This window comes from Oryctolagus cuniculus, chromosome Y (assembly GCF_051225735.1).
Source record: "Oryctolagus cuniculus isolate XC-2025 breed Fujian yellow rabbit chromosome Y, ASM5122573v1, whole genome shotgun sequence".
NCBI classification, from domain to species: domain Eukaryota; kingdom Metazoa; phylum Chordata; class Mammalia; order Lagomorpha; family Leporidae; genus Oryctolagus; species Oryctolagus cuniculus.
The window spans coordinates 33,184,947-33,208,489 of NC_142889.1; the positions used below are offsets into that span (position 1 = coordinate 33,184,947).

Sequence of the window (23,543 nt, forward strand, 5' to 3'; positions counted from 1 at the left end):
ACTCCTCCTGAATTTCCCCCAGCTGCTGTTTTGTGCCTATGGCAAAGCCCTCCCTGAGCAACAAGGAAATAGGTGGTTTGGAGCAAGAGCCCTTACCTCCTATGTTGGCCACCCAAGTGAACTCCTCTTTGTAAAAACTGGTGTTTTGGCCTTGCCCTCTCATTTCAGTGGTAGAGTCTGAAGAAGACACACAGAAGTAACACCTCACAAAGAGAAGGAAAATAACAGGTCATTAGCCTGGATACCAGGTTTCTGAGAGAGTATCTTTGGTATCTGTCACTTCTTCACCTCCTTCAATGACACCTTTGTCTATGTCACTGTTTGTCAAGGAAACCATCTGCCCAGTGACAGGTGGGACAAAGGTGAAGGCTGACCTAGACAAATCCTCACCATATACTTCCATGTTGGCTGGCCAGACGTGGCCCAGAGGTGCAACCAGCCAGGCATCACTGCCCTACATATCAAACTCTGGGCCACAGATGAACAGAACTAAGACCCCTGGACCTAGGGCCCAGTCAGCCCACTTGGGTACGATTGAGGACGTCACCCAGACGCTCACACAGCACCCACAGGAAAGGTGACAGTTGTGGTTGCTGACTCACCAGATGGCTTTCTGTTAATAAACTGCCATGATGGAAGCTAAAAACAAATTGGTTTTGGTGTAGCCAACTATGCCTTATAAAGAGCACCAGTGAGAGATGCCCTTCATTCAGTTCAACATGGACTCTGACATTGACAGCTTTAAGACCAGTGACTTTTTTTTTTTTGACAGGCAGAGTGGACAGTGAGAGAGAGAAACAGAGAGAAAGGTCTTCCTTTGCCATTGGTTCACCCTTTAATGGCCACCACGGCCGGCGCGCTGCAGCCGGCGCACTGCGCTGATCCAAAGGCAGGAGCCAGGTGCTTATCCTGGTCTCTCATGGGGTGCAGGGCCCAAGGACTTGGGTCATCCTCCACCGCACTCCCGGGCCACAGCAGAGAGCTGGCCTGGAAGAGGGACAACCGGGACAGAATCTGGCACCCTGACTGGGACTAGAACCCAGTGTGCTGGTGCCACAAGGCGGAGGATTAGCCTATTCAGCCACGGTGCCAGCCAAGACCAGTGACCTTTAAAAATCATTTTCTCCTAAATAATGTAAGTTATGATTCAGTTTAAGAGTTTTAGACTTTTAGACTACCTAGCCAAGGAACATCTTTAGAAGAGTTTTCCTGATGCTAATTTCTAACTTACTGAGATATTATGTGAGGATATTTACAGGTAACCTCTATTGATCTGAATTGCTGATTTTCACTTTTCAGATCCTAGACCTTCTAAGATTCTTTTTTCTTTTTTTTTTTATTTTTTTTATCTTTTATTTAATGAATATAAATTTCCAAACGACTCATGTGTTACAATGGTTTCCCCCCCATACCGTCCCTCCCACCCACAACCCTCCCCTTTCCCACTCCCTCTCCCCTTCCATTCACATCAAGATTCATTTTCGATTATCTTAATATACAGAAGATCAGCTTAGTATACCTTAAGTAAGTATTTCAACAGTTTGCTCCCACACAGAAACATAAAGTGAAAAATAATAGATGATTTTTTTTAAATGATGATGAAATCAGATCTGACCTATTGTCATGTTTAATCCCAGTGAGAGTCAAGTTGGGAATTGATAATTTCTTTCTTTCTTTTTTTTTTTTTTTTTACAGAAGATCAGTTTAGTGTACATTAAGTAAAGATTTCAGTCGTTTGCACCCCCATAGAAACACAAAGTGAAATATACTGTTTGAGTACTCGTTATAGCATTAAGCCTCAGTGTACAGCACGTTAAGGACAGAGATCCTACATGAGGAGTGAGTGCACAGTGACTCCTGTTGTTGACTTTACCAATTGACACTCCTGTTTATGGCATCAGTAATCTCCCTATGCACCAGTTATGAGTTTCCAAGGCTATGGAAGCCCCTTGAGTTCTCCGACTCTTATCTTGTTTAGACACGGTCATAGTCAAAGTGGAGGTTCTCTCCTCCCTTCAGAGAAAGGCACCTCCCTCTTTGAAGACCTAAGATTCTTTTTTCTCAAAATGCCTAAATCTGATCAACTTAACCAAAAAGTTTTATAAAAGAGAGAACTAATGCTGTAAAAAGATTATACCAAAAATGTTGCTTTTGCATCTGGAAATACGAATAAAATGTAATAAGACAGAATAATGACACTGGAAAAAAATCTGAAATTTATATCTAACTTTACTACCATCAATGTTCAGTAATTATATCAATCACACATTATTAAACATTATTCTTTCTAAATCCTTGAAGTCTTTTTAACTTATCAAGAATTATAAACCACATACAAATATTTATGTAATAAGGACACAAATTTATTATACTATGACTTTGATTTAAAATAGTCCCTTTCCAAATGTTTTATTTTTAATATATAATCCATTTTGGTATACATTTATATGTATATATAAATATATTAAATGAATATATAAAATATATATGTATATATACATATACACACACAAATGCCTGTGAACAGAACTTTTTTTTAAAGATTTATTTTACTTGAAAGTCAGAGTTACACAGAGAGAAGGACAGGCAGAGAGAGAGAGAGAGAGGTCCTCCACCCACTGGTTTACTCCCCAATTGGCCACAACAGCTGGAGCTGAGCCGATCCGAAGCCAGGAGCCAGGAGTTTCCTCTGGGTCTCCCATGTGGGTGCAAGGGCCCAAGAATTTGGGCCACCTTCTACCACTTTCTCAGGCCATAGCTGGATCAGAAGTGGAGTAGCCAGGTCTTGAACCAGTGCCCATATGAGATGCCGGCACCACAGGCGGTGGCCCCACCTGTTAAGCCATAGTGCCTATACTAATGTAGAACAACCATGAGTGACTCATTTCAAGACTTTACTTTTAGGCTGGCACTGTGGTACAGCAGGTTATGTTAGAGTTGAAAAAGCGTCCACCACCCCAAGAACGACTCCAAGAGGCTTTCTCTCATGCAATTAGCAAAGGGTAAGGTTTATTGATGATCCAACATGTTGGGGCCCCTGAGCATAAGAGAACAGGCAGCCCCAAGAAGTAGAGAGTTGGGGTTTTTATACACATTTAAACAAAGAAAATCAATCATTGCATAGATCAAACAGTCGGTGCAGAGTAAACAACTGATACAAGTTAAGTGATTTTACAATCAGTTGATTTATGAATACAGGGAGTACAGGATATCGAGTAAGGGCTTGATTAGACATCAGAGAACCATATGGCCTATACAGGGAGGATCAAAAAGCCTCCTATTACCAAAAGGGAGGGCCACACAACAAGGTTACAAGAACTGCCTCGATGGTACCTAGGAATGCAGCTGAATGGCGATAAGGGACATATGGTGGGGTCAGAGTTCCAGGAGCAAATAGATTTCTTAGTGAAGGTTTGTTAATTTCTAAACAGTGACTCCTTCTATCTTACTTAGGTGAAACTAAGGTTACGTCTACATTGGGGTAATTCACTGACTAACTAACTTTAAAGAGAATGGCTATACAGAGCAAGTCTAACAAGGTCAGGAAGTTCACCAGAGAAGGGCAGGGGGAGCGGGAGTGGCTTTTAACTTTTTAACCCTTCAGTTACATATCTGGCTGCCAGTTTAAGTCCTGATTAGTTTTTTTTTTAATATTTATTTATTTACTTGAGAGGCGGGGACACAGGTAGAGGCAGAGAGAGAGAGGTCTTCCATCCACTGGTTCACTCCCCAAATGGCCGCAACGGCTGGAGCTGTGCTGATCTGAAGCCGGGAGCAAGGAGTCTCCTCCAGGTCTCCCACACAGGCACAGGGGCCCAAGGACTTGGGCCATCCTCTATTGCCTTCTTAGGCCATAGCAGAAAGCTGGATTGGAAGGAGCAGCTAGGATTTGAACCAGTTCCCATACAGGATGGCGGCACCGCAATCAGCAGCTTCATCCACTATGCCACAGCACTATTCCCTGCTTTGCTTCTGATCCAGCTTTCTGCTCACTCACCTGGGTGAGCATCAGTTGATGCCCCAGGTGTTTGGGACCTGCTACCCACATGGGAGACCCAGATGAACTTCTACTTTGTCCAGTCCTGGGTATTGCGGTCATTTGAGGAGTGAACAAGTGATGAAAGATCATTCTGTTTCTGTCCCTCTGCCTCTCAAATAAAATAAGCAATTCTAAGAAAAATGTCCCTTTTCTGTACTTTAGTTGGAAATGCTACTTTTAAGAGAAATGAGGTGAAGACTGGGATTCATTTGAAAAGAGGTGAATGGAAACCTAAGGAATAGTTTGGGAATACTTTTCTTCACACTGAAAAAAAATCACTATGCTAAAAAGATTTTGAATGATGTAAAACTACAGCGATAATACAGGGGAAATTTTAAATATGATCATTTATATAAATACAGTTGTACATTTTTAAATCAATATGTAAGCATCTCTTCAGGAGAATTTCTATCAATCCAAGGACTGATTACACCATGAATTTCTACAGGCATGTTTGACAGGCAAAGGGATGGGGGTGGGAAGAATGAAAGAAAAAGAAAGAGCCTGCATCTCTTGATTCACTTACTAAATGCTGGAACAGTCAGGGCTGTATTTGGCCAGAGCTCTGTGCTGGGAACTCATTCCAGATCTCGCACATGGACAGCAAGGACCTAAATTCTTGAGCTGCCTTTCAAGGCCCATACTGGCTGTAAACTGGAATCAGGAATCAGAGTCTGAATCTGAACTCAGACCCTCCAATGTGGAAAGCAGATATCGTAACTGGCATCTTAACTGCTATTCCAAATGCCCGTCCTCTACATGCATTTTTAGGTTTACCCAGACTTTTATTATCTTTGCTGGATTCTTAATTTCATCATTGCATGTTAGGTTACTTTATTAATTCTTAGCACATGCCAAGTGTTTAACATAGTACCCAATTCTTTATAACATGGTCTTTCAGTTGCATGTAATCCAAAGTTCTTAAAACCATTAACATTTATTAATCTTGATAAACAATCCTTACTAGAAATAAATTATAGTAGGATTATCTTCTAAACATAATCTACCTGGAACATATGTGTAAGAGAATAAAGGGTGGGGCAGACAGGGAATAAAATGCCCAGAAGAATCTCCATCCAAAAGCAGTATCTTTGGGTCTGGTGGTGTGGGGCAGCAGATAGCACTGCTGCCTGCTATGCTGACATCACTTATGGGTGCCATTTCGTGTCCCAGCTGCTCTGCTTCTGATCCAGCTCTCTACTAATGGCCTAGGAAAAGCAGCAGAAGATGCCCAGGTGCTTGAGCCCCTGCCACCCACGTGGAAGACCCAATAGAAGACCCAATAGAATTGCTCCTGACTTCAGCCTGACTCACCACTGGCCATTGCACCCATCTGGGGAGTCAACCAGTGTATAGATCTCTCTGTCTCTCTCTCTCTCTGTAAATGACATTCAAATAAATTTTCTTTTTTTTTTAAATCCAATAGACCTCAATATTTACATCGATCCCTAATTTGTAAATGAGCCTTTCTGACTGCCTGATATCAAGGTCCCCTGCCTTATACACCTCAGGTCTCTTTGTAAAGGAGTAATACATAAGGCGTCCATTGCCTTGTCATTTTTTAATTCAGAGAGGGAAGTATCAAAGAGAATGTCCCACAACAAAGCACTTTAGCAGGATCACTGAGCTGTTGGATAATATGGGCAAGAGCAAACCTGACTAGAAGCTCCCATTGGGAGAAACTGACTTTGACTAAGAGGCCTCCAGAGTTACAGAGGGAGGAGTGATTTGGTTCTCTCTGGTACAGGATTTACAATATGACTCTGACATCTCACTACAGAGATCATCCTTGTTATTTTTGGATTTTACAGTTCCCTGCATCCTGATTCTCTTCACTGTCATAAGAATATAAACCATAAATGATACTTCTGGCCTCCTGAGATTGTGGATCTAGTTTGAGCATTTGATCTAGTGATTGCTCTAGTGATTAAGATATAGGTTTAAGATGCCCTTGTCCCATATTAGCTACCTAGGTTCAAATCCTGGCTTGGCTCCCACCTCCAGCTTCCTGCTACTGTGCATCCCAGGAGACACCAAGTTAGGACTCATTTAATTCTGTCTCTGCCACTTACATGGAAGAGAAGAACTGTGTTTCCTGTCCTTGGCCTGTGCACTGCAGAAATTTATATGTAAGTTGGGCTGGAAGGTGGGAGACTTCTCTGTTTCTGTTTCTCTTATCTCCCTGTCTCAAATTTAAAAAAAGGTGTCAATTGTCTTTCCAGCTAAATTTTTTTTTAAGATTTATTTATTTGCAAGTCAGAGTTACACAGAAGAGGCAGAGAGAAAGGCAGAGAGAGAGAGAGAGAGAGAGAGAGAGAGAGAGAGATCTTCCATCTGATGGTTCATTCCCCCAGTTGGCCACAATGGCCAGAGCTGTGCCAATCCCAAGCCAGGAGATAGGAGCTTCTTCCAGGTCTCCTACACAGGTGCAGGGGCCCAAAGACTTGGGCCATCTTCTACTGCTTTCCCAGGCCATAGCAGAGAGCTGGATTGGAGGTGGAACAGCCGGGTCTCAAACCAGCACCCATATGGGATGCTGGCACTTCAGGCCAGGGCATTAACCCACTGTGCCACAGCACAGACCCCTCCAGCTAAAAATTTTAACAAGAGTCAAGAGAAGTTGATGGTTCATTCAGCCTATCATCCTTTGCAGCTGCTGATCTTATATAGATCAATGTGCTTAGTCTTCTAATTTCCAGCTTTTCAACTACATCCACAGCTTTTTAAAATTAACACTTTGGGTACTTTTAAGACTTACCTATGGTCCCCAAACAACTCAAGTTTAAAAATTAAACAGATGGCATTGTGGCATAGCAGGTTAAGCTGCCACCTGCCCCACTTCTGATCCAGCTCCCTGCTAACGTACCTCAGAGTGCAGTAGAGGGCAGCCCAAGCACCCACATGGGAAACTTGTAAGAAGCTCCTGGCTCCATGCTTTGGACTGGCCCAGCTCTAGCCATTGTGACTATGTGGTGAATGAACCAGTGGATAGAAGATCTCTGTGTCTCACTCTCTCTGTGTAACTGACTTAAAAATAAATAAATACATATTTTTAGAAAGCTAAACAGACCTTAATTTTTGTATTTTTAAAATTATATTAATCCACTTGAGGGACAGAGAGCTTCAGATAGAGCAAGGGAGGGAATCCCATTGGGTGGTTCACTCTTCAAATGACTATAATGGCCAGGGATGGACCAGGCTGTATCTCAGAGCCATGAACTCAATTCAGGTCTCCAAATGGGGTGGTGAGAAATCAATGACAGCTGTGCATCAGCAGAAAGCTGGAATTTGGAGTGAAGTAAGATGCAAACTTAGACACTCTAGCATGGGATTTAGGTGTCCCAGGTACCATCTTAACCACCAGGCCAAACACCTGCCCCAGATCTTAGTTTAAATCATATTTGGCTGCTTAGTAACAATGATCATTGATAATAATCTATACTCTCTTTATCTAGTTTTCACTATCTGAAATGAGATAATAGAGGTATAATTAAGCTCAAAATATGCACATGGAAGTCCAGTCAATAGGTAGTAGGGATGCAAAATCAAGGTTTTGACTGAATGAGTTCCAGTTGACTACAGAGTACTTCCCTTTCAGCAGAGCTCACACATGAGTGGATCTAAAGTAGCAGACACTGACATACATACAAGGAGCTCACCACAGGGTGCCTCCACATCTTTCTCATCATGCACTGCTCACAGGCTACATGTAGCTGCCTCACAATCCGAGATGATCACAGTGCTGTCCTGGTCGAGTCTCCAAATCCAGTATATCCTTTCAGTCATTAGGCTTATTCTTGATCAAACAGAAAAGTACAGTAGAATGGGAAAATTAAAATTAATAGAAAATCATGGCTATGACATCAAAACAGCATCCAGTAAAAATGAGTTACATTTATTGACTGAGTCCATAATCAGATCATTTAACTGTAGTAGTCTTGAGTCATGAGAAAAAGAGCTGAAGGAATGTTCTGAATGTGTGTATGTGTACATATAAAACTACACAACTCATTCCCTATAAACACTCATAGAACTTTCTGCAGAATCACTCCATAAATCACCACGAACATTAATAGGGTAAGACAAAACTTTGCAAGCAGTAAAGTCTTGATATTTACCTTCCTTCTAAAGGAAACACAATGAGTGTGTCCATGGCTAAAGTGAAGTGCTAGAGGCTAATTCAAAGCATAGCCATTGAATTCTGCATGATATACTTTGACTTTTGAAACACAGGCCCATAGTAGACCTCCTCCAAGAAGTTAAGCACAAAATCTTTTTTTTGGGGGGGAGGGGACAGGCAGAGTTAGACAGTGAGAGAGAGAGAGAGAGAGAGAAAGGTCTTCCTTCCATTGGTTCACCCCCCAAATGCCGCTATGGCTGGCGCACTGCGCTGATCCAAAGCCAGGAACCAGGTGCTTCCTCCTGGTCTCCCATGCAGGCGCAGGGCCCAAGCACTTGGGCCATCCTTCACTGCCTTCCCAGGCCACAGCAGAGAGCTGGACTGGAAGAGGAGCAACTGGGACAAAACTGCACACCAACCAGGACTAGAACCCAGAGTGCCGGCACCTCAGGTGGAGGACTGGCCTAGTGAGCCACAGTGCCGGCCTAGAATTTGAGTCTTATACTATACCTCCCAAGCTAAAGTCTTTGCCATACAGGAGCCCCTGAGAATTCTACATTACAAAGCTGCAGACTATAAGAGCCACATTTTGTGGGTAACATTTCCATATGTTTAGTCCACATATACAAGTATAGCCTGCCTTTGTTTTTATAACATATATTATAAAAAAGAATGTAGCATCTGTGAGCAATATATAAAAGGAATCTCTTACTGCACTAAAGTATGTAATTCTAATGAAATCTGATTGGAAAGGACACAGAACTGACTCACAATCTAATGTGTCAGCAGCTAAAAGCTCAAAATGGATAAAAACCCTCTTTGGTAGTAATGCTTGTCCAGAGCCCCCTTCTTCCTGAAATGTTTGTTAGAATACTACTAGTCTACTATTAGAATAACAGGATAATAATTCTTTTTTTTTTTTAATTTTTATTTAATGGATATACGTTTCCAAAGTACGAATAATGGATTACTATGGCTTCCCCCCCATACCGTCCCTCCCACCCACAACCCTCCCCTTTCCCACTCCCTCTCCCCTTCCATTCACATCAAGATTCATTTTTGATTATCTTAATATACAGAAGATCAGCTTAGTATACATTAAGTAAGGATTTCAACAGTTTGCTCCCACACAGAAACATAAAGTGAAAAATAATAGATGATTTTTTTTTAATGATGATGAAATCAGATCAGACCTATTGTCATGTTTAATCCCAGTGAGAGTCAAGTTGGGAGTTGATAGTTTCTTTTCTTTTCTTTTCTTTTTTTTTTTTTTTTTTTTTTTTTTTTTTTTTTTTTTTTTTTTTTTTTTACAGAGGATCAGTTTAGTATGCATTAAGTAAAGATTTCAACAGTTTGCACCCACATAGAAACACAAAGTGAAATATATTATTTGAGTACTCGTTATAGCATTAAATCTCAATGCACAGCACATTAAGGACAGAGATCCTACATGAGGAGTGAGTGCACAGTGACTCCTGTTGTTGACTTTACCAATTGACACTCCTGTCTATGGCATCAGTAATCTCCCTATGCTCCAGTCATGAGTTTCCAAGGCTATGGAAGCCCTCTGAGTTCTCCGACTCTTATCTTGTTTAGACAAGGTCATAGTCAAAGTGGAGGTTCTCTCCTCCCTTCAGAGAAAGGTACCTCCTTCTTTGAAGACCTGTTCTTTCCACTGAGATCTCACTCACAGAGATCTTTTGCCAGAGTGTCTTGGCTTTCCATGCCTGAAATACTCTCATGGGCTTTTCAGCCAGATCGGAATGCCTTTAGGGCTGATTCTGAGGCCAGAGTGCTATTTAGGACATCTGCCATTCTATGAGTCTGCTGAGTATCTCACTTCCCATGTTGGATCACTCTCCCCTTTATTTATTCTATCGGTTAGTGTTAGCAGGTACTAGACTTGCTTATGTGCTCCCTTTGACTCTTAGTCCTTTCATTATGATCAATTGTGAACTGAAATTGATCACTTGGACTAGTGAGATGGCATTGGTACATGCCACCTTGATGGGATTAAATTGGAGTCCCCTGGTATGTTTCTAACTCTACCATTTGGGGCAAGTCAGCTTGAGCATGTCCCAAATTATATATCTCTTCCCTCTCTTATTCCTACTCATGTTTAACAGGGATCACATTTCAGTTAAATTTCAACACTTAGGTAATTCTAATATTTTTTATAGATGGAAACTTCTATTAACAAAGCACACTTCACAGTTCCTTGGTGCTTGCAGTTTCCCAGAATAACCAGCACATAATAGCGAAGAGCAGTGAATGTTGGGGCAGTGTATTCTGGTTTTCTACTGTCACTTTAGGGGTGCTGTGTCTCAAGCCCTAGCAACAACAGAAAACCTGAAGAATACATCTCTTGATTCTGAGACCTCAAAAGTATCTGGAGATAAGTGGTAAGAGATAAGTGGCGTCACCTCAAAAAGACCCACATAAGGGCAGGTAAAGCAGGATGGACCACTAAGTATGACTTCAAGTGACTTTAAATTGCTGTTTCCAGTGCTGTTACTTGATGTCTGAGGATGTCTACTCTTTGTCACATTCTAACAAGAACATGTGCATTCTCACCAATAAGGTGGTAATATGCCTACAGTGAGGACATTCTGGCCAGGGGCATTCCTGTGCTACAGACTGTGCTATAGACAAGGGGACATTTACTCTAACACATCATGCACCATAATGAAGTTGCCATAGGTTTTGAGGACAGATTAAGAAGGAAAAGACATGTAAGGGAAAGAGATGACAAAGTGCATGCCTAGTACAAGGCCAGATGAGAAAGTACTCCTAGGAGTCTATGTCCCAAATGACTTCTCCATTGCACCTGAAAGTATAGGAGAAACTGAGCTAAATTGTTATGTGATACTTGTGTTCTCAGCCTTCTCAACAAACTCATTTCCCTTTCAAAATGAAAGCAAAAGTTCTAGGTTCTGATGGAAATGTAAAAACACAAAATGGTGACAATGGTGTAAGGGCTGGGAACAGGGGATGCAAGCTGGAGGGTTCTATTTAACACATACCAACACTGTCACAGCAGCCTTGGCATGTGGAGGTGAGCTCTATTCATTAAGAAAGGGGCAGGTGCCATTCACATGTCTACACAACTGACTTAGCCTTGCACAATAACCATCTTAATTATCGTCATGGGAAGGACACAAGTGAAAGTCACTTTTCACCAAGAGGGGGGAGAATGAAAGGGGAATGCCAGGAGAAGAGGGGGACCTTGACACAAGGAAGACTGTGACAAAGACTCACCCTGGAAAGGAATGTGTAGATTTTGGAGAGAAGGCTGCTAAACAATAAGATTCTGCCCTCTAGGGGCATGACACTGGTATGCCAATCCCCATATTCAATGCCAGGGAGTGACTGGATAGCATGTATGCTAGAATACCAGGGTCACCAAGGATATCCTAGCTCTGTCCCATGAACTGTATCTGAGCTCTCCAAAGGGCAGTTACCATCCTTGGCCAGCAAGTATATCCGTATGGAACTTCCCCAAACTGCAGGTGTACTTTCAACACCTTTCTCAAACATTCCATCTACTCCTTTCCTATTGTGCTTCCTGCCTCCCCACCCTGCCCCAGACATGTCTCCTTAGGAAGAGATTGCCCCGAAGAAGGAGGGATCCCTCAGAAATTCAGGCCTCAATATCACCCCCACCTCCCTAACCCTTGGGATGAATCCAGCATGAAGAAACCAGTGCAGGGTACCTTACCTAGGAGAATTTCAGACAGGGAGTAACTTTCAGCATATCCAGTGGACAAGAGGCACAGCACCATCCCTGCCTGCTGCTGTGTGTATCAGAGCAAGTCAGGGCCTGGGGCAGGAGCACAGGGCTGTGGCATGAGCACAGGAGATGCAAGATTCCTACTCTAAAACTTTTGAAGAAAGGAAATGGGTTCATTTTGGGTTAAGTGTAAAGAAAGAAGGGTGGAGGACAGAGGGTCAGGGAAGGAAATGCACATTTTTACATTTTACATTAAAAGGAAGGTTTGAAAAATTGGCTCTTCACTTAAAGACATAAACAGACTTTGGAGAGTAGTGTTGGAAAGACAACTCACTATGTGCAATGGAACTGTAATAAGACTGTCAATATATTTTTCAGCAGAAATTTTGCAGTCCAGAGGGAGTGGTATGGTTTATTCAAAGTCCTGAAAGAAGTAAACAAGAAAATGTGAATCAATGTATTATTTTCAGTGATCCTGTATTTCAAAAATGGAATACAAAGAAACTTTATTAAAAAAAAAAAAAAAGGTAAAGGTGTTTATCACCATTCACTGGAAAAACTGCTACAGGAAATTCTTCAAGGGGAAGGAAGAGGATACTAACTAGTATAAGGAAATCATGTGAGGGGCCGGCATTGTGGCTCACTTAGTTAATCCTCCGCCTGCAGTGCCGGCATCCCATGTGGGTGCTGGGTTCTAGTCTTGGTTGCTCCTCTTCCAGTCCAGCTCTCTGCTGTGGCCCGGGAAGGCAGTGGAGGATGGCCCAAGTGCTTGGGCCCTGCACCCACATGAGACCAGGAGGAGGCACCTGGCTCTTGGCTTCAGGCCAGTGCAGTGCTGGCCATAGTGGCCATTTGGAGAGTGAACAACAGAAGGAAGACCTTTGTCTCTCTCTCTCACTGTCTATAACTCTACTTGTCAAAATAAAAATAAATTAAAAAAGAGAAATCATGTGAAAATACAAAGCTCATAAGCCAGTGTGCATACAGTATCAGATTCAAACCACTAATATTCTAATTATGGAAGACTGATAAATTTTATCACTAGTAAAAGGTTAAAAGACACTCTATAGGGGCTGATGCTATGGCATACTGGGCTAAGCCTCTACTTGTGGCACTGGCATCCCAGGTCAGCACCAGTTCTTGTCTCAGGATCATGTCTCGGCTAATCTGCTTCTGATTCAGCTCTCTGCTATGGCCTGGGAAGGCAGTAGAAAATGGCTGAAGTGCTTGGGCCCCTGCACCTGCATGAGATATCTGGAAGAAGCTCCTGGCTCCTGGCTCTTGGCTCCTGGCTCCTGGCTCCTGGCTTCAGATCACCCCAGCTCCAGCTGTTGTGGCTATTTGGGGAGAGAACCAGTGCACAGAAGACCTTTCTTTCTTTCTCTACCTCTCTCCATCTGTATCTCTACTTCTTAAATAAAATAAATAAATAAATGAAAAATAACTATAGCTGTAACATTTCCTAAATGATACAAAGTATAAGGTGAAAATGTGACATTCCAACATAAAATGTAGGAGGAGGGGGAGTAAAAGGATAGTCTGTGAATGATATCAGAATTAAGGCTCTCAACCTAGAGTTTTTTTTTTTTTTTTAAATAGAAGAATTAGGAAAACCACTAGGCAAACAACTATATCATGAGGGATCTCTTAAAAGTTCAGGAAAATGTGCAATTTCAAAATATTTTTCACCAAAATCAACTTATATTTTAATTCTAATTTCATTAACTTTTTGAAATAGAGATAATAAAAAGATTTTTTAAAAGATTCAAAGTATGTCACTATAGAAAATCATCAAGTCACAAAGGATATTGGTTAGAGATGAAAAAAAGATGAATTTATAAAACAACAGTATTAGTAAAATAGTAATGAATCCTCACCTCTTAATAATTATTTTGAATGTAAATGAATTCTCTAAATAAAAGGCAAACAATGGATGGAGAACAAAAAAAAAGATAAAGATATGACTATATAGAGGCTACAAGAGGCTCATTTACTTTAAAGGGCATTTATAGATTGGAAGTGAAGGGATGGAAAGAGATAATCAATATAAATGAAAAGCAACAATAATCAGACGTAACTATAAGTCAGATCAACTAAATCAGACTTTAGACCAAAGTTGTAACAAAGAGACAAAGGTCACTGTATAGTGATAAAAGTATCAGTTTATCAAGTGGATATAAAATTGTACACACACCTAAACTCAGAATATCTCTCTGTCTCTAAAACACAGGAATACATATAAGAAATTTAAAGGAAAACAGACTATTACACAATAAAGGCAGGGATTTCAAATCCCCATTTTCAACAATAGATCATCTAGATTGAAAATCAACAAGAAAGCATTGGGACTGAATTATGCATTAGGAACAAATGGTCCTACCAGACATATACAAAACATTCTGGGGGCTGGTGCTATGGTGTGAGCTGAGACTCTGCCTATGATGCAGGCATCCCATGTGGGTGCCAGTTCTAGTCCTGGCTGCTCCTCTTCTGATCCAACTCTCTGCTATGGCCTGGGAAAGCAGTGGAGGATGGCCCAAGTGCTTGGGCCCCTGAATCCGTGAGGGTGACCTGGTAGAAGCTCCTGGTTCTGGGCTGAAGATTGTCTCAGCTCCGGCCATTGCAGCCACTTGGGGAGTGGACCAGCAGATGGAAGACTTTTCTCTCTGTCTCTCCCTTTCTGTAGCTCTGCCTCCCAAATAAATAAATAAAAAATAATTTTTTGAGATTTAAAAGCAAGATTTATTAGAGTCAAAGACCTCATGATAAAACTGGAAGCTCCCAAGGACAAGTACTTCTGACCTTGCTAAAGGTAACTTTTGGGATAAATAAAATCTAGAAAAAGAACAAACAAAAAAAACATATTTTGTCTAAGAACAATACAATAAAATCAAAAGTCATCCAAAGTACACATACAATATATGTGGTCATACATTAAGCCACAAAAATAATGTCAACAAATTTAAGATTAAAATCATATCAAGTATAATTTCACACCCTAGTGGTCTGAAAATAGAAATTAATAATAGGTGAATTAGAAAATAGACAAATATGTAGGAACTAAGCCATATACAACCCTAAATAACTACAGGATCAAAGAAAAACTAAAGAGGGAAGCTAAAAATACCTTGAAGAAAATAAGGAAACAGCATACAAAGCTAATAGGATGTAGCAAAATGAAGTACAATATCACCACAACAAAAAAGAAGATATCAAATAAACAATTTAATTATCTAATGTTATAGCTCAACAAATTAGGAAAAACACTAAAGAAAATCAGCAAGAAAAGGAAATGACAGAGATTAAAGAAGTAATTAAAAATACATTGTGGGGGGCCACACTGTGGTATAGGGGGAAAGCTGCTGACTGCAGTGCCAGCATCCCACATGGGCAATAGTTCCAGTCCCAAATGCTCAACTTCCAATCCAGCTCTCTGCTATGGACTGGGAAAGCAGTAGAAGATGGCACAGGACCCTGGGTCCCTGCACCCACTTGAGATACCTGGAAGAAGCTCCTGGCTCCTGGCTTCAGATCAGCCCAGCTCTGGCCACCACAGCCATTTTGGGAGTGAACCAGTGGATGGAAGACTTCTCTCTCTCTGCCTTTGCCTCTCTGTAACTCTGCCTTTCAAATAAATAAATAAATAAATCAAAAAAGTTAAAATAAAGCCCTCATTTAAACATCATAAAAATAAAACTACTTATGATTGAATTAACCAATAAGGAGAACGATCTGTATACTCAAAAGTGTGACATATGAATAAAGGAAATTGAAGACAGCAGAAACAATGGAAAGCTAGTCCATGTTCATAGATCAGAAAAATAATACTGTTAAAATGTCCTTCCTACCCACACAAAACAATGTAGATATTTAATGCAATCCCAATCAAAATTTTAATGTCATTCTTCACAGAAACAGAAAGCAATATTAAAATTTGTATAAACAGGAAAGATTAAGAATCACCAAAACAATCTTTAGCAAAAACACCAAAGCTAGATGTATTACAAAGCTACAGCATGGTACTGGCACAAAAACAGAAACATTGACTGATGGACTAGGACGGAAAGCCCAGACATAAACCTAAAAATTGACAATTAACTGATTTTCAAATAAGGTACACAAATGTAGTAAACATAAAATGTAGTAATAGTAGTCTCTTCAACAAATCCTGCTGAAAATAATGTGCCATCCACATGCAAAATAAATTGGCTACATCTAAATATTTATATGCAATCACTAAAAAATAGATTTCATGCTCAAACATAAAATTTAAAACTAGAAAAGTACTAACAGAACAGGAAAAAGTCCCAAGACATCAGTCCAGAAAATGATTTATTGGATGTAATGCCAAAAGCCAGGCATTAAAAGAAACACAGATTACTGGGATTATAGGAAATTAAAAAATATTTATACTGCAAGATAAATGACAAAGTGAAGAGAAAAGCCACACATTAGAAAGAGGCTAACAACAAATATGTATAAGGGAATCTTTATTAAAATAGGAAAAGGGCCCAAATAGACATTTCTCAATAGAAGATATATAAATGGTCAACATATGAAAACATCTTTGATATTATTAATGATGAGACACAAATAAAACAAAAATAATGTATCACTTTTCACCTGATGGAATAGCTACTATCAAAAAGATGCAAAATAGTTAAGTGTTCATAAGTACAATAGTCTCTGGAAATGTAAATTAAATCAGATAGCTTAGAAAGCAGTATGAAGTTTCCTCTAAAAACATAACATAGAACTTGCATTGGATTTATTAATTCCAAAACTAAGTATATATTTGAACATGAAACCATTATATTTAAGATATAGCTGTACTCCCATGTAGAGTACATAAGAAATAAAATCCATGAATATGTTCACCAACACATGAATGGACTTAAAATGTATTCTACTCAGATTGAAAAAGAAGAAAATTCTGTCACATGACAAGATACATGAATAGAGCACATTATATTATGTGACACAAGTCAGGCACAGAAAGGCAAATATATTATCTTGTTTATATCTGAACTCTGAAAAGCCAAAATGCATATAAGATTCACTAAGTCATAAAACAGACTAAATAAATGTTAAAAGAACTGAACTCACAGAAGGTATTTTCTGATTATGAAGGATCACAAGAGAAAATTAGGGGCACACATTTGCCCTAGTGGTTAAAATGCCCCTTTAAATGTCCATGTCCTGGATTTGAGCCTTTGTTCTGCCCAATATTCCAGCTTCCTGAAAATGTGCACACAAGTGATGGATCACGTACCTGAGTCTCTTCCGTGCATGAGAGAGACAGGAATGGAGTTTCAGGATCTAGGCCTCACCCTGGTCTGGCTCTGGCTGTTGTGGGCATCTAGGGAGTAAACCAGGGAATGGGGGATATTTTAAAAACAATATCTGATATCAGTAAACTACCCTTCTACCTTAAGAAATTAGAAAAATTGGAAAAAGCTAAAGCCAAACCAAAGAGGAAAAAGATATATAGAGAGTAGAGTGGAAAAAGACAAAGAAACGACGGTGCAGCAGTGGCTACTTGCAGGTAGGGAACCAGGGGCTAGGGATGATGGCACATTGTGAGATCTTTCTGCCCAGCAAGATCCTGCTATCTCTGCACCCAGCCATACCGTACAGGATCTCTCCTTGACCCCAATTTGCTCTACTCATTCCTGTCTCACTTTTGCATTCTGCTGATTCCTCTGGGACAGGCCATGCAAGATTCACAACCCACTTGCTTCTGTCCACCCAACGCCTGGCAGGCTTGCTTAGCTTGCAGTGTCAAGAAATGTATAGTGTGTAAGCCAAGTTCACACGTAAGCAGCTTGAGCATGTTTGGATCTCCTGGATACTAACAGTATATCTGCAACCCTGGTAAAAGAGAGAACTATGCTACTCACTGATAAATACAGAATTTCTTCATCAGGAAAATGATCCCCATGTCTCATCTGGAGACCAGGGGATATGCAAGGATCTTGATGAACATGGTATGAGTGGTGGTCAAGAAAGGCAGAGAAATCAGAACCCTAGTCCAGTCACAGGAGCAGCTGCACACATCTCAGAAAGCAAAAGCAAATGAGGTCCTACCCACTGCCATTGGTGGTTACTGAACCAGGTGACCAGGTACTGAAACTGCTCCACCTCAGGAGACAGATAAGATGCACAGTGTGGACAGAATGTGTGCAGCCTCATCCATAATCCATGCTGCACTCACAGTGAGTCCCATCATTCCCAGTCACTCCTTCCTTCTACCCCTTGACCTCATTTTTGAGACATGCAGGCTCAGGAAGAAGGCCCTGAAGTCACTACCTTCCCAAGTAAACCTGGCTTCAGCTCTGTCCAAATATATACCTCCCCAGTTCAACCCACTCCTGATCCCTCTCGGAGCCTGGGTCTCCCAACTGCCTGAAAGATACTCTGGGGAGCAGAGATACTCTGCAAGACGCTTGTCTGATACAAAGCAGTTGCAGGACGGGACCAGTGCTTTGGGATCATATCTTCCCAGCTTGGTGAAAAATTAAAAAATGAGCATCAATATTTGGGGCATCCAGTTTGAATAACTAAAGCTTCCATGTCCAGGTCCTACTTTTGTTTTCTTCTTTTTGTTTCTTACCCCTGTTTCCTTGCTGTACTCCATCTATAAACCCATGGAGAGAGGTGACTATGTCTCCTACTACGATCTGCCAGCCCCCTTACACTAGTTTTCACTTTATATATGTGAGTTGACAGAAATATACAAAAAAGTATAGCTTTTAAATACACTTAATTAAATTTCTTAAAACAACTGATCTTTCTCAGTCTCTAAAAAAATTATCTTTAAGTCAATTCTGAGGAAAGAATAGCTATCTCGCCTTTGTTTAATTTTTTACAAAACACAAATAGCCGGCGCCGTGGCTCAATAGGCTAATCCTCCACCTTGCGGCGCCGGCACACCGGGTTCTAGTCCCGGTTGGGGCGCCGGATTCTGTCCCGGTTGCCCCTCTTCCAGGCCAGCTCTCTGCTATGGCCAGGGAGTGCAGTGGAGGATGGCCCAGGTGCTTGGGCCCTGCACCCCAAGGGAGACCAGGAAAAAGCACCTGGCTCCTGGCTCCTGCCAGGATCAGCGCGGTGCGCCGGCTGCAGCGGCGGCCATTGGAGGGTGAACCAGCGGCAAAGGAAGACCTTTCTCTCTCTGTCTCTCTCTCACTGTCCACTCTGCCTGTCAAAAAAAAAAAAAAAAAAACACAAATAAGCATTTATTTCCCTTTAAATCTGTTTATTCTTGTATTGCAGGTCTGCATCTCATGACTGCATTTGGGGGGATCCTCAAAGGCCATGACTAGGGCTAATGTGCTTTTCCCAAAGGGCAGCAGTGGAGGTGGGAGGGTGATTTGCAGGACTGTCCTCAGCATGCACAACAAGAAAGGCGTGACTACAGCTAGAGCACCCATCAGCATGTAGCCTGGTCACCTGGGAAGACCTGGGTGAAGTGTCCGTCCTGACTGGGGATCTGCTGAGATCTAAGCTAAAAGCAAATCCAATCAGAAGTCAGAGAGGACCTTGTGGTTGGGAAACAGAATTTCACAGCAACTTTGAATGAAACTGAGGATCAACATGAAGGGGGATAATGACAATAAAACGACTAAAATCCAAGTAAAACTATTATAGCACCAGACACGACTGTCTTTATGTACAAGGGTATCCAACAGGGTCAGAGAAGGAAATAGAGGTCAGACTCGGACCAGGATTCCAGGACTAACGGGAGTAACCCGTTTCAACAAAGTGTAGACAAAAAATAAAACGCTGGCACAGTCAGTGACAACAGAACACAAGGAGGATGGATGCACACAGGAGGGCCTACCATGGAGACTGCAGATGCCTGAACCAACTCTCCTCAAGACCGGGAGCGCAGGAGGAACCGGGAGAAGCGCGCAGCACACCCGCTGACTCCTCCTAGTCCCAGCCTCCGACTTAGAAGGCGCTGACGGACCTGAGAGGCTCAGGCTGAGGGCTTCTTCCACCACCACAGCTTTATTCCTGGCTCCAACTTGGAGACCACCTCACGGCTGCTAACGCAGGAACCTGTTAGGAGGGAAAAGAATCCTTAACGCCAGGCTCCTGCGGCCACTGGACCGCCGCCGCGCGCTTTTCGCCAGTTCTGCTGCGCCTGCGCGGAGAGGCCGGCAAACCCGGCGCGCTTGCGTCACTTCTCTCTTCCAAGTTCCCGGGACGGTGCCGCTCGGCACCTGCGCGGGACAGCCGGCGGCTCAGGTTGCAGGCTCCTAGGCGATACCTGCTGTCAGTCAACGGGTCGTTTCTCCCGCCAGCCCTCCTCCTTCCAGTCCCTCAGGGAGGCGCGGTGGAGCCCGCCCCAAGGTCCCCCGGGTGCAGGAGAAGTGGCTATGCGGCCACGGTTCCGGGATTCCCGCCCGAGACCCGGACGGCCGATACAGGTCCGTCCCGTGGACAAGGGCTCCTGCTGCACGACTCGTGTGCTCTCCAGGAGCCCCCCCCCCCCATCCCCGTCCCAACCCTCAGCCACCCCAGCATCTTTCCAGGGCTTCCCCCGCTGCTGAACCCCTTGCCTTCTGCCCCCTTTCTCTTTCCACTCGCTGCAGATTCTGGGAGCCCGTTCAGTCTCTACCCGGGATGCCCCGCCCCCTACACTTCCCTGCTACCCCTACCTTTAGTCTGGGGCTCAGGCCACTGTTTGAAGGTCACCCTCTGGGTCCCCTAAACTTACCCCGTAATCACTTGCAGACTCTGGTGGTCCCTCACCTCTTTCCAACTTAGCCCTTACGTACTTGTTCCTCCCCATCTTGCTAAGCCCCTTGGGTTTTTGACTTTGCAAATACTTTAACAACTTACTCCTCACCCCTCTTTCTCTTCCTAGCCTACCCCTGAATTGCGTCTCTTCCCTGGTTGGAATTCCAGCTCTCTACTCCACTTCATCCCCCCTAAGGGCTCTTTCAGTCCCACGCTGTATTCCTAGTCTCCTGTTTCATGTGTAGCAGTCTAGAGCCAGGCAGTTCTGGTCTCTTTGAATATTACAATTTCTGCCGCACTGTGGGGAGTGCTGGGAGACAGACAAGTGCACCGAGGGAGGAGGGGAAACATTTATCCTCTTCAGAAACTCAACTGAAAAGAGGGTATTTATATATGTGGGCAAACACAAAAACACTCCCCACCTGCACTCGGTCTGGAGGTTTGGAAAAGCTGAGAGTATTTATATGGTCATTTGGGGGTGGGGGTGCCCTGGAGATCTCACTGATTATAATTAGGAAAGGGTTGAGGAGAAACAACTGCAGCAGGCAGTTCTTCAAACACAATCTAGTCTAGTTGTACTTCATGCTGGCATTGTGGCCCAGCAGGTTAAATCTCTGTGTGCAGCGGGTCCTGGCTGATCCACTTCCAATCCAGCTCTCTGCTAATGCACCTGGGAAAACAGAAGTTGGCTCCAATATTTGGGACCCTGCTACCCATGTCAGGGAGACCCAGATGGAGTCCCAGGTGCCTGGATTCAGTCTGGCCCACACCCAGCTGTTGTGGTCATTTGGAGAGTGAACCAGCAGATGGGAGAGCTCTCTAACTGTTCCTTTCAAAGAAAGCAAGAAAAGGGGGAGGGGTGAGAGAGAGAGGGGAAGAGGGGAAGGAAGGAAGAAGGAATTTGTCATCATTAAGTCAAGTTCTTTGAAAGACAATGGCTTGGGTTCAGGAGTTGTGCAATAGAAGGGCCAGTTTAAATCCTTTGCTGGAGACTGTGGATACTCACATCCTTCATGGACTCAAATCCTATACCTAAACAGAATTACACCTTATAAGGTAGCTACTTGCTTATCAAATGAGATGAAATAGGTAGATTTGGGTGTGACTGGGGAGTGTCACTCACCCCAGCACGGCAGGCTGCTGTAGATCTCCAGCATCACATACAGGGTCCTCTGAGAATTGTCCAGATGGTGTTACTCACATTGGGTGGACATAACAGTCTGGTCTTATGACACCAATATCTTTTACAGAGCATTTGTCTTCAGCATTTCAGCTCTGGGTCACAAAACAGGTAAATAGGGAATCCATTCTCTCAGTGTGTTTTACGTGTCTCTAATGTAAGATGAAGCCTATTTTGTGCTCTGTATGCTGACAGTAAGAAAAACACAATGGAAATATATTCCATCTGTGTTAATGTTGTAATTGCAAATATACTATAAAAGTTTTTCTTATATACCTAGAACTAACCTTTCCCACAAGAAAGGAACAATGGAATTCTGACTGTGTTAAGAGATCACAGTGACAGGCTAGTGGGGCCACCATGCGGCTGGCCAGGGGCACACTGGGAAGTGGTTGGAAGGCTAGCCTCAGTGCTGTGGGCATCTGTAGGTGCCTGCATGTGACAAAGTTGTGGCCCTTGGCAGTTGGGAGTGAAAGGGTGGGGTAGCCACCCAGTGCCTTCAACTAGGTGCTGCTGTAGTTCATGGTGTGCCTCCTGTCCAAGAAGCTGCTCAATTTGAGGCATCAACAAATGAATTGATTAATGAAGAGTTGGGAATAGCTTATCCCATCATTGATGGGATTCCTAATAGGATACCACAGGCACTAAGGATGATCTATCCAGATAAGAAGAAACAGAGCGGTACTAGATCATGATTTTTAAAAAACACAGCAACTAAATGTTGTTAATACCATATCCATTGCCGGCGCCGTGGCTCACTAGGCTAATCCTCCGCCTTGCGGCGCCGGCACACCGGGTTCTAGTCCTAGTCGGGGTGCCAGATTTTGTCCCGGTTGCCCCTCTTCCAGGCCAGCTCTCTGCTGTGGCCAGGGAGTGCAGTGGAGGATGGCCCAAGTGCTTGGGCCCTGCACTCCATGGGAGACCAGGAGAAGCACCTGGCTCCTGCCTTCAGATCAGCATGGTGTGCTGGCTGCAGTGTGCCAGCCACGGCGGCCATTGGAGGGTGAACCAATGGCAAAGGAAGACCTTTCTCTCTGTCTCTCTCTCTCACTGTCCACTCTGCCTGCCCCCCCCAAAAAGGCTAAATACCATATCCATTTATAAAACAAATCCTCAATTAGAGAGATATGACACATTATTCTTTTAAAAATGTTTATTTATTTATTTTATTTTCTTCTGAGCCAGAGAGAGAGAGAGAGAGAGAGAGAGAGGGAGAGAGAGAGAGAGAGAGAGAGAGAGAGAGAGAGAGAGAGAGAGAGAGAGAGAATCTTCCAACCACTGGTTCAAATGGCTGCAACAGCCAGACCTGGGCAAGACCAAAGCCCAGAGCACTTATGCCATCATCTGATGTCTCCCAGGATGCATTAGAAGAGATATGGATCAGAAGCACAGAGGCTGGGACTCAGGCCAGGCACTATGATGATAGGTATGTGAATCCCAAGTAGTAGCTCAACCTACTTCTCCACAGTGCCTTCCCCTGGTAAATTCTTTTTAGCTTTATAAGCTATATACATTTCAGCTCAAAGGAAGCATCAGAGTTAACAGGGAAGTACTGGAAGATAAGACTGCTCCATCATCACAATCCTTTAACATTTTATATGAGATATTAGTCAATAAGAGAAAAATAATTGAAAATTATTATGATTTGCATACAATATACACCTGCAAGACCCAGATGATCTCCTGAAAACTACTATCAGGATGATTCAATAAATTAGAATATAAAAGT

General features: G+C 42.7%; 1 long non-coding RNA gene across 5 annotated transcripts; it reads right to left on the reverse strand.

Annotated features, from left to right (window-relative positions):
• Positions 1 to 148: 148 nt before the first annotated feature.
• On the reverse strand, positions 149 to 20,151 carry LOC149119505 (uncharacterized). 5 transcript variants are annotated; one of them, XR_016228580.1, is made up of 4 exons: positions 20,058 to 20,151; positions 19,730 to 19,950; positions 17,162 to 17,248; positions 149 to 203 (listed from the first exon to the last, which is right to left on the reverse strand). It is a non-coding gene; the product is annotated as an uncharacterized LOC149119505 (long non-coding RNA). The 5 variants fall into 5 exon arrangements; XR_016228576.1 differs by lacking the exon at positions 20,058 to 20,151 and having other exon boundaries at positions 19,730 to 20,050; XR_016228577.1 differs by lacking the exons at positions 149 to 203; positions 20,058 to 20,151 and adding an exon at positions 2,992 to 7,835 and having other exon boundaries at positions 19,730 to 20,050.
• Between the last annotated feature and the right edge of the window lie 3,392 nt (positions 20,152 to 23,543).